The sequence below is a fragment of the Callospermophilus lateralis genome, chromosome 3, assembly GCF_048772815.1.
Source record: "Callospermophilus lateralis isolate mCalLat2 chromosome 3, mCalLat2.hap1, whole genome shotgun sequence".
In the NCBI taxonomy this organism is placed as follows: Eukaryota; Metazoa; Chordata; class Mammalia; order Rodentia; family Sciuridae; genus Callospermophilus; species Callospermophilus lateralis.
Window position 1 is genome coordinate 158,343,825 of NC_135307.1, and position 12,721 is coordinate 158,356,545.

Sequence of the window (12,721 nt, forward strand, 5' to 3'; positions counted from 1 at the left end):
GAGGAGGAGTATAGAAGTTCATTGGCTTACACAAGGGGAATGAAGGGAAGTAGGTGGGGTGGGAATAAGGAAGACACTAGAATGAGTCTGACATAACTTTCCAATGCTCATATATAAATACATGATCAGTGTAACTCCAGGATCACAATTGAATGGGTTGCACTCCATGTAGGTATAATATGTCAAAATGCATCTTACTGTCATATATATCTAAGAATAACCAATTTAAAGAATGCTACATAAGAATATGCAAAATTCATGCACCATTTGGGAATAGAAAGGATGAGTAATGTATTTTAACTCATTAAAAATATGTATCCATGGTCTGGGGTTGTAGCTCAGTGGTTGAGCACTTGCCTCACATTCGTGAGGCAGTGGGTTTGATCCTCAGCACCACATTAAAAATAAATAAATAAAATAAAAGATATGGTGTCCATCTACAACTAAAAAATATTTTTAAAAAATATGTATCCATAAGACATGAACAACAACAAAAAAAAAACTAGGTAAATAGTAGAAGGAAAAAATGAGGGAGGGAGGAGGGGGAAGAAAGAAGGAGAAGAAGTACTAGGGACTGAATTAGGGCAGATTATATTCCATGCTTTTATAATAATGTCAAAATGAATCCTAATGTCTTGTATAACTGAATAGGACCAATAAAAAGAAAAGGAGAGAGAAAAACTAATAAAATAAAACAATTTTATATATATATATATATATATATATATATATATATATCCCAAAAAGATTTTTTTAAAGAATGAATTCTGAATTATTTAAAACTTATTCTACAGTTTATATGAAAAAGTAAATAAAAAAACAACCAGAATGTGAATGAAGAAGAACTATTACAACCAAATATTAAAACGTATTTTGAAGGTCGAATACAATCCTTAAAAACAAGACACAAAGAGGAAAAAATAATTACAAAGCAAATTCAAATTTTACTGAGAGCTGGTACATGATAAAGATGTTTCTGCATATCAGTGGGAAAGACAAATTATCCACTGAGTGGAACAGAAACAACTAAGCAGCTTGAAAGTAAAAATACATATTTGTGGGGTTGGGGTTGTGGCTCAGTGGTGGAGCACTTGCCTGGTATGTGTGAGACACTGGGTTCATTTTTCAGCACCACATAAAAATAAATAAATTAAATAAAGGTTCACCAACAAATATATATATATATTTTAAAAAGATACGTATTTGTGGGGCTGGGGTTGTGGCTCAGTGGTAGAGTGCTCGCTTAGCACACGTGAGGCAATGGGTTCAAACCACCACATTAAAAAAATAATAATGAAATAAAGATATTATGTCCACCTACAACTAAAAAATAAATGTTTTAAAAAAATATTCATATTTGTTTCTCAGCCTGTACTTAATAAATTTTGGAGAGATAAAAATACAAGTGTACAAACAAAGTCCCCACAGCACTAAACAAACACGTGGTTTTTGTTTGTTTGTTTGTTTGTTTTTTGTTTTTTATCATCTTGAGGTGGAGAAAATCTTTTTAAGCACAAAGAAATAAAAGAAGGAAGGGGGAGGAGATGGGGAGGTGAGATTACATACAAATTATCATTCTGGCCTCACAAAATCACATTCTTTTAAAAAGCCAAAACGCAAATGACGTTCTCTGGAAAATCAGCAGCCATTTCCTTAATACATAAGTTAGTAGAGGTGATTTCCCTCAGATACAAAGAGATCCCACAAAGGGAAGTTGATGAGGGAACCACAACCCATAGAAAAAAATGGGATTAGGATACCTTAATCATATAAAATAATGTCCAACCTCATTTACAATAACAGAAATTCAAATGAATCTGTAATGAAATTATGTGTTAATTATGTGGGGCTTTTTAATTATCAGATTGATAAATCAACAGATCTGATCCTGGGAGAATTACAGAGAAGCAGTCCTTTGAAGGATCTGAATACAGTATCTCTCACAGGCATGTTGTCTCTCTCTTTGCTAAAATTAAAAATGCAAATGCCCACTGACTCAGAAAATCAGTGCTGAAAATTCATTTTAATATGTTGCTGACATGAAAAATGACATGTGTGCAAGGATATGAATTGCAGCCTTGCTTGGAATAGTAAACAGCACAAAGATTTAGTAGTGGGGGCAAACTCAGTAAGTGAACCTTTATCAGCGTGATGGCAGGCTGCACCAGCATTACCAAGATCATCCAGATCTGCATATCGTGATGCAATAGGACCAAAACACAAAGCACGATGATGTATTTCATTTGGTTCAGATATGGAGACGTACATACACATATTTAAAATTTAGCTGAAAGAATACACAAGAAGCAACTAATAGAGGTGGTCAAAGGGAAAGAAAATTGATGGCAGACATGGTAGAAAATAGTTTTACTGTCCTCTGTATGAATTGTTCACTTTTTATATTTCTTTCATGCACATATTATCTACTCAGAATATTTTTAGTTAAAACATTAAAACACAAAATATTAAATTCACACTGTGGGACTCTGTGGTTTTCTTCTAAGTAGAAATGTGGTTGCTGGTGTCAAGTGAAAAGTAGAAGATGAGACAGGAGTTAATACTGCTGTTCTCCAGGCTAGACAAATGTTTTAAAGAGACAACACATTTCAAGCTGAGAAGACCCTTTTGTTTACTTGCTTCTGAATTGAAAACGATGCCTTCAATTATCACTCAAACTGTAAACACCATCAGCTGCTCTAAAAATATTTTCTGAGTAAATGCCACTTATACCTTCTGGCATTTACTCAAAGCATTTTTTAAAGCAGCTGGGAATCTTGTTAGCAAAGCTCTGGATTAGGAAGCAACAGCAAACTAAGGAGAGGCTTGAATTCTGGAAATAACACAAAGGAGAAGAAATCAGCAAACACAAGAGGGGCTTTAATAAATGCTTCCCCTATGACCAACAAATTCTCGGTGAACATCAAATATGGACAAACAGTTGCCACATATTTTAGCGGGTTCCATGACATGTACATGAGTATTCTTGCCTCGGGCAATATGGAGTAGAAATAAGGATTGAAGGTAAGTAGAATATTAGGTAGAGAAAGAGAAAATTATGTCACAATTTTAAATATTCCAAAAGAAAACCTTTTGAAAATTTTTTCTTTAGCATTAGAATATTTGCAAATTACTCGGCAAGAATATTAGCGAGTTATTTTGAACTTCTGATGAAAAAAAAATTAAGGAATCATCTCCTTTCCCTAAAAGTAATGGAAACATTTCTGTATGCCCTTACCAAATAAAATCGTTTACTAATTATAAATGAATAGACAAACAAACAAACCCCTCTGGAGAAACGAAGAGAAGAGTTGAGACAAATAAGAGTCCTAAAGAGAGTCCTAAAGGTGTATCAGTAAAATCAAGCATTGTACTACAGAATTTTGTGCAACAGGAAAGTAATATGATCATTTAAAATATAAGAAAGTCAGCCCAGGACCAACCAGAATGTATACAGAAGAGAAACAAGTATTTGGCTGACATTATCATTCTCTTCTTTCAATGGAGTGAAATAAGAGAACTGTATACAGCCATAAATTTCATAACTTAATAAGATCCCTTCCACTTTAGTGGTATACATGCCCAAATCCCTACATCATTGGATGCAGGAAGCATTTCAGTGACAAGATTGAGCTTGTCACTAAAGCCTTTTTCTAATCTTCCAAGCTCATTTCTCTTTCTTCTATACACATGCCCAAGTATTCAATTAGATTGTACTTTTTATATAAATTATCATCCATTTTGAATGATAAAATGTCCAGTGAAAGAGATTATCTTGCTCCATTTTCATTGAATAGAGATATTCATTAGCTGATTAAATTCAACTGCCATTTGCGGAGAGACCTAATGAAAATTAAGCTTCTGAAGGTGGCTGAGTCTGATATGAGATATGAGTTTTCCAAATTTCTCTTGATAAACCCATGAACCTACAGCTCCTACACATTTCAGATGGTCTAAATGGATCCTAAAGACAAAGTAACATTCAGATTACCCATGTACTTGGAGAACCTAGCGTTTTCTACCTCCTCTCTAGACATCAGATGGTTTCATTTTTAAAATGCCCTTGAAGGGTAAGTGCTATTGGTTGTTCGACTTTAAGTAAGTGGAAACTCAAATAGCTCACGTCATAATCTGACCATTTGTCCTTTTGTCTATCTAGTGCCCCTCTACCCTGTCTCTGCACTTAGGAAAGCATCTGTTGAATCAATTCCAATGGAGGGTTGACCCCACCAGCCACCACAAAAGACTGAGGAGGCTGTGACAGTGGGATCCTTTCTCTGGAAGGAGCTTGGCTTGTTTACTTAGATTTCATAAACGGATAAAGATAACAATAATTTTTAAATTTTATTTTTAAATGACCACCATTACTTTCTAACAGGATGTGAGCCCTCTTGGACATGCCACAGCCTTGAATTCAGATTGAACATCTCTACTCTCATTTCCTGTGTTATATTGATTTTCACACAGTGCTTGCTGGTTAACGTCCAAGACTGAACTATACACACACACACCACACACACACACACACACACGTATATCTTTTCAATATTCTATCACCAAAAGTAATGTCGCTCAATCGAATGTTGAAATTAGTAACTCCCTTTACATAGTTGATGATGTGTTCTGAAGACGTCACTGTATCTCCCTTGAATTCTAAAATATCTCTCAGCACCACTGTGAATTGGATTCAGTGCCTCATGATACCCAGTGAACACCCTGGGAGCCATGGAGCTAGACAGAGAGAGCAGTCCGTGTATACTCTGAGGAAGGAACATTTAAGAAACAGCAAGGGATCCAGAATTGCTGCAGGAGCGATGAGTGAACATGAAACTAGTAGGAATATGATCATTGCAAGAATTTGAATTTTTACTCCACTCAAAACAGTTCTGATACAAGGAATTAATGATCTGGTTTATTATTTACATTATTATTTTACAAAATGAGGATTTATCTGCTATTTTAAAGACTTTTTACAGTAATTTTAGGTTCACAGCAAAATTGAGAGGAACATATCTCAGTTATTTATCTCATAGACCCTCTGCCTCCTCTCTTGTGTGGCCTCTCCTGTTTTCAACATCCCCCTCCAGAGTGGAGTATTTGTTACAGCTAATCAACCTACATTTCTTACACATTTTTCCAAACCCTATAGTGCACACCACCAGATGTGTGGATATACTTTAGACTTTGGGTGGTAAGGCTTTATCAACTGTAACAAATGTACAACTCAGTGATTTTCCCCTGAAGATATAATGTTTTAGTCAGCTTTGTGTTGCTATGACCAAAAGACCTGACGAGAAGGAAAAGTTTATTGTGGCTCATAGTCTCAGAGATACCTTCCATGGTTGGCTGGGGCCAAGTTGAGACAGAATATTGTGGCAGAAGGGTGTGGTGTAGAAAAGCAGCTCAGGACACGACAGCAGGAAGCAAAAAGAGCTTAGATCATTGGGGACAAGATATAAAACCCCAAAACATGCCTCCAGTGACCTACTTCCTCCAGCCATGCCCTATGTACCTACAGTTACGAACCAGTTAAGTCATGCAGATGGATTGATCCAGTGACAAGACCTAGCTCTCATAATCTAATCATTGTACCATCTTGCATTATTTCATACATGAGCCTTTGGGAGATACTTTATAATCAAACTATAGCAATAAAGATCACTCTTTTGTGCATAGTTCTGTGAGTTTTGATAAATGCAGTCATGCAATCACCTCCACAATCATGATAAAGACGATTCCATCATCACCCCAATTCTCCCATTTCTCTTTGAAATCCACCTCTATCCCATTTCTAGTCACTGGAATTCAGTGATCTTTTTTCAGTTTTCCCAGAATATAAAACAAATGAAATCATATATCAAATAATGTGTAGTTTTGAAAGCCTGACTTCTTCCACTTTGCATAATACATTGGAGATTCATTTATACCATTATGGGTAGTAGTAATTATCTTTTGCTTTTATAACCATGGTATGGATATATGATAATTTGTTGCTCCATTTCCCAGGTGAGAGACATTGAATTGTTTCTAGTTACAGCAAATATGAATAAAGCTAAAAAATACATAACTCAAAATGGATCATAGTTATACTGTGAAAACAAAAACTATAAATTTAAGAATAATCTTTATGATCTCATTTGGTCAAATATTTCCTAGGTATAGCATACAAAACACAATGATCCACAAAACAGCAAATAGATACAGTGAACTTCCATCAAATTTAAAAACTTCTTTGTAAAAGACATTGTTATGAGAATGAAAAGACAAGACATGGATTAGGAGAAGATATTGTAAGCAACATACATAACTGACTGAGAACGTATTTAGAATATATAAAGAACTCTCAGAACTCAGAGCCTGATGAGGAACTGGACTGACATCTCATTACTTGTCATCATTCTCCTGACTCTCTGTGAGATCCTCATCTCTCTCAAACTCTATAACCTCATCCAGACCTTGGTGAGAGCCTCAACTTCTTCCTATGACCCTCTCCTCAACAGGGCATCCATTGCATGCCAGGAAATCCTGCCTTGGTTCTGGACCTGATTACTATGGTTTGAGTGAGTGTGCATCTGCTAGACATAAAGCCTAATGCTTGAGACTTTTGAACATAGCATGCAGAGGAATGTCTGTCATTAGCCTGTCATGATTAAGGGTGTTTTGCAGTTCTTAGAATAAAACTGCAAAATAATCTAGAATTGTTTGCTGTGATTAATTAATCTAATTTTTTGCTGTGAATTGATTATGTATATTGCAGTGCCTAGCAATAAGATTTGCTGTTTTTTTTATTAAGAACTTATAGAGTGAAATTATATTGTGTAATTTGAGTGAATAAAGCATTGAAAGGGGCAGAAAAAAAAAGAACTCTCAGAACTCAATAACAATAAGACAACCCAGTTTTTAAGAGGGCAAAAGATTTAAATAAACACTTGAACAATGAAGATATATAATGATAAAAAAAAAACATATGGAAAGATGCTCCAAGTCATTAGAAAAATGCAAAAAAAAACACAATGCAATATCACAATATATTTACTAGAATAAAAATTTTTTTAAAAACCCATACAACCTGAAAATACCAAATGCTAGAGAGAAATTGGAGCTACTAGAACTCTCAGACATTGCTGGTAGGAATGCAAAAATGGTACAGCCATTTTGGAATCCAGTTTGGCAATTAATTATAGTCTTACTTATATGCTTATCATACAACTCAGGAGCTTCATTCCTAGATATTAATCCAAGTTAATTGAAAACAAGGTTCATATACAAACCCAACTTATGCTTTAACATGATCATTCTGGCTGCTATGCTAGGTATGTAGTATGTGAGAGGAGTATAAAGTCAAAGCTAGAAGCAGAAACAATGGATAGGGTGGTTAAATAATCCAGATGAGAGATGATGGTGGCTGAGATCAAAGCGGAAGAAAAGATATAAGATAATGAATTTATATTCGTGATGAAGCCAAGAGAATTTTCTAAGACTAGAGGTGAGATATAAGAAAAAGAAAAGTATTTAAGTAAGGAAAAGGATAGGTTTTGCTTAAGTGGAATGAGAATGACCAGATGCAAGCCAGAGGATGAGGGGAAGAAAAGAAATTTATTTCTAGACATATTATGTTACAGTTAGATATGAGGTGTCCCCCAAAAGCTCATGTGTGAGACAATGCAAGAAACTTTAGAGGTGAAATGATTGTATTATGTTAGCCTTAACCTAATGAAGACACTAATGCACTGATAAGGATTGATAAGGATTAATTAGGTGGTCCTAATAGGCAGGTAGGATGTGACCTAGGGAGGATGAGGGTCATTAGGGGATGTAGCTTTGAAATATATATTTTGTCTCTGGACAGTAGATTCTCTCTCTGCTTCCTGGTGGCCATGTCCTAAGCTTCTTTTCCCTGCCGTACCCTTCCATCATGATATTCTCTGCTCAACCCAGGGGCCCAGAGGTACACAGTCAGCAAGACTGAGACCTCTGAAACCATAATCCCCAAATAAAATTTTCCTCCACTAAAATTTTTCTTGTCAGGTCTTTTAGTCACAGTGGCAAAAAAAAAAAAAAAAAAAAAAAATTGATGAAAACATGTTATCATGAGTTTTCTCTTGAACATCCTAGTGGAAATGTTAAAGTAGGCAGTTGGGTGGATGTGAGTTTGGGGTTCAGGGAAGGGATTTAAGCAGAGAATGTGATGGATATCATTATCCATAGTACATGTATGAAAACACAAATTGTTGTGAACATACTTTATATACAACGAGAGATATGAAAAATTGTGTTCTATATGTGTAATAAAAAATTTATTTAAAAAATAATAATAATAAATTAATAAACAAATGAATTTGGAAATCAACATCAAATAGATTATATTTAAAGCCGTGAGATTACAAAGGGGACTGAGTATAGGTGTTGATGAGCAGAGGACCAAGGATTGTATTCGGGATTCTCCAACACTAAGAGGCCTTCCTGCCTTTCTCCTGAAATCCATGTGCAGGGGTGGCCATGATGGTACTTAATGCAATTGTAGCAACACTCCCAAACATGAGGATAGGAGCCCCAACCAGAAGATTTTGGAATAATATGTAGGCTATGGTTCTGGCCAGGTAGAGTTCCTGGTCTTGTCTTTTTCTCTACCTAACTTACAGCCTTCCTATCAATGCCCAGCCTTCCCAATTAAGTCCACCTAAGCCCAAGTTAGCAAGAGTCTTAGCTGCCTGAAACGAGTAACCCTAAGCAAAGCCAAGTAATCCATCCAAGTTTATGTCAATAGCAAAACGTGAGACCAGAACTGGGACAAACTGTGACTGCCATCAAAGGAAAGTTTTGCCTTTTGCCTCTAGATAGGAACTTATTCTGTCATACATAGATTCCCTTACTCATAGACATCTCAACTTTAGAGTAAACTTTCCCAAATAAATATTTATTATTGAAATATTATTCTTATAATAAGCTAATGTCACTTCCTTAACTTTAGCATAAATGCATTGATTTGGTTTTAGAGATATGTTAATATGAATTGAAGTAGGAAATGATTAAAGCTCTGGGAATATCCAATCTCAAATTATTTTACAGATATGGCTACTGTCTCTAAATTAGCATGAAATTCATATAAAATACCTGTTTTGCTGCTTTTTACATTTGCACTAATGTTGGAATCTGCAATGTAATGGATTTTATCTGAGACTTCCTTTTCTAATTCTGATGACCTAATTATTTGTCCTATTTTCAAAGTGGCAGAATAATGAAGGATAAAAAGAAAGAAACTCTAGTTGATTGCTAAAATAATTAAAATTGTGGCTTGAAAAGTTAGTTATCTTTTCTTCCTTAAGTACAAAGTATCTTTAATTCTCATGAAATGTTCTATTGGGAAATCTCAAAAAGAAAACAAGTGCTTTTCCTCTGCTTCTCCCATTGGTTATTTAAAAATCAAAGTTATTTTTTAAAGTAAATAAATGTACATGTATACTATGCATAAATGATATTTTCTTCTCATGTCTTCCTTCCAAATTCAGATGAGAGAACTAAGGTCATCTTAGACATCTCATTTTAGAATCAAGAAAAACAGAAATATTTCAAGCAAAACACATAGTGGCTCTAAATGCTACATCAGTAATTTCATCTTAGGCCGGATGTAAGATTCTGCAAGGCAGGTGTATTTGGTCAATGCTACGCATTTTCTATTGTGGTTTCTTTGGCATGCTTCCAAAAGGAGAGCATTTGTGTCCCACAATTGAGACGAAGTTCCAATGTTGGAAATCCTATGATGATTAAATGGCATTTGGATTTGTTAAACAAGGAAACAGACAAACAAAAGACATCCAATCTGGAAATTAATTCCCCTTCTTATGGATAAGAATTTTAGATGATTTTGTTATAGTTAGAAGCCTGTCAATAAGAGCAGAGAGCACTCATCAATACAGGGGTTGTGGAAGGTGTGCGTCTGGTGCCGTCTTCTGTAGAATAAGAAGGTCTTGAAAAGACTGAAGTCAGAGGTCTGGCACCACTTCTTACCGGCCCCCAGGGACAGTCTGAAGGCTGTGTGTTGGTACTGTGGCTGCATCATCAGTTGGGAGAAGGGGGACATAGGCACCTGCTATTTGATGTGGCATCTGTTCAGATGCTACCTTGAGGTTGTCAGGACCCAGAAGGGCTTCCTGGGTGTGGGTTTGGTGAACTCTCTCTGTATGCCACTTTGGCTTCTGTGAAAAGTTTCTCTCCCAAGGTACCTGGCTTGCCAGTGGTGGTCAGAAGACCACCTGACCACCTTTCCTGTTAGCAAGAAGAGCTCAATGCTGTGGAACCACTTCTCCCTTTGCTCTACCGACTCCACCCAGGTGGTGTGCCTGCACTGAGGCCCAATCAACCTGGGCACTAGCTACCTCCTGAGGCCCCGGCAGAGGTTCGTCCACCACGTGCTCAAGGCAGATGTCCATCTGAGATCACCCCTTCCCGCTCTCCAGGTATCCAGGGCCCCTGAACACTAAGTTGTCAGGCACTTCCTCCTTCCATGACCCCACTGAGAAGTTCTGTGACTTTCACCCAGTTGCCAAAAATATCACCAGTGGAGATGATCTCACCTGACCTCCAGCCATATTCCTTGTGGACAACGTTGGCTTGAACAGGCTGCTGGAACACTTGAAACCTCACTACTCTTTGCCCTCCCCTTCCTACTTCTCAGGACAGCTATCCCGGGTATGAACAACAATGTGAAGCCGATGATTCTGTCACAGCTGAAGAGGCCAAGAGCAGCATGGTCCACTTCACATCAGGAATATGGATGAGCACCCAGACTCACAGGTACCTGACCCTCACCACTCGCTGGGTCACTTTCATGTTGTTAGCTCACCCACACTTGTGAAGACCACCACTGTTCAGCAGTTTGGGATAGGTCAGCATTTCAGACGTGTCAGCAACAGCATCCAGAAGCAGCCGGAGTGCTGGTGGGAAGCCTGGGTGACCTCCATCGGCCTGCATGTGGGCATCAAGGTCACCAACAATCCAAGCATCTACAAGACTCTCAATGAGGCAGAGCACTTGAGCATCAGCGCTTCAGCCACACAGTGAACCTGATCACAAACGAGGCCATCAAGAGCCAGAGGATGGTGCAGAATCTACTAAGCATCCCTCGGAAGCTGTGCAAGCAGGTCCCCAGTCCCTCAAGGCAAAGGGGAAACTGGCAGAGCTGCAGCAGGATTACCAAGATGCCCATAGAGTGCAGCTTCCGAGAGCTGATCAACCCCGGCCAGTGAGAGGTCATGAAGTCCATGTGTCACACACTGAGACCCTCTGACACTGCTGTGCCAGGTCATCCCCAGGATCCACATCCTCAGCAGGAAGGTCCAGATGCTCTTTGGGGAGATGATGGGCATCGACACCATGCAGAAGTCACTGAAGGAAGCCAGGAAGAGCCACCTGTTCACCACCCTCCACAGCCCGAGGTACGTCTGTGCCACATAGCTGGACCCTGGCTACAAAGCCTCCCTGTTCACAGAGGAGAAGGTTGAGCAGGATTTAATCAGGGAGCTAGAAATTCTGAATTCTACCTCAGAGGACACAGCTGCCTCCAATGGCTGTGACTCAGGTCCCTTATAGAGACTCTGGTGGAGGCAAGAGCCTGTGTTCGCTGGTGGCCAAGGTGAAGAGAAGAGACCAGGGGAGAAGCCGCCTGAAGACATGGTGCTTGGAGGAGCCCAGCTGTGACCCGCTCACCCACTGGAACCTGAAGAGATCATCCTGGTCCAGGCTGTCAACTTTGGCCATGGGATTTGGGGGCAGTCCCCCAAGTACTGTTCCTTCAGAAAAGCTGTTCAGCACATCCATGGAGAATGGCAAAATCGGCCAGCTCTGGCTCAAGATGGAGCATTTTGAAAAACTTATGTTTTTGAAAGGGAATCTTCCCTTGACACACTTTCAGTATTGAGCTCACGATGGAGCTGCCAGATGAGAGATAGTGCTCTTTGTAGGGCTGGCTGGCTGTCATCCCAGGACTGTGGCCTGCCTAGTGGGGCCATGTGGGACACCAGGCCAGTGTCTGAGGCCACCTGGAGGCTTGCAATGCAATGTCACATGTGCTGTACTCGTCTCAGGCCAGGTTACAGTGTGTTTGAAAGTCCACTAGAAGCAGCAGTCCACTTAGGAAGTGGGATGATCAGGTTTTAATTCATAGCTAAATGTTTTTTAAAAGTTAGGGGTCAGTAGTTTGTTTACTAGAATGAAGACAAGATGAAAACAATTTATCCTGTAGGCTTTTTATTTAATTGTGTAAAAATCTTGAATCAGATATTGTATTTTAGTTAAATATTGCTTTAATTGCAACAAAACAGCTTTTTGTGGCTGTAAATAGGAGGTGGAGGTTAAGCCCTCCTGACTGAGCAGTTTCTAACTGCAGACTCTAAAGTATGTAGCGAAGTGAAGAGAATGTTCTGGAAGCTGTTTAAGACAGAGATAAAACATTTGAAAACAAAATTATACTTCAGTCAGTCATGGAGTGTGCAGTTGTAGTTATGTGGTCATGGAACATTCCCATTTCATGTCTTTGCATTCGGGGTTACATGGCCAGTATCCTGAGTTCCTTGAAATCAGAGCCAGGTGTGTGTCCACACTGAGGATTCAGCCAGTGCAGAGCAGAACTTGCAGCAGGGGGCCTGTGGATCAGGTCTTTGCACTCTGACCAAGAGTCCCTGAGCAGTGGAGCTCTGCTATGTGCGCTGACCCAAGGTGCTGAGAC

General features: G+C 38.5%; 1 pseudogene; it reads left to right on the forward strand.

The window, feature by feature from the left end:
* Positions 1-6,357: 6,357 nt before the first annotated feature.
* Positions 6,358-11,914, forward strand: LOC143394853 (zinc finger BED domain-containing protein 4-like; annotated as a pseudogene).
* The last annotated feature ends 807 nt before the right edge of the window (positions 11,915-12,721 follow it).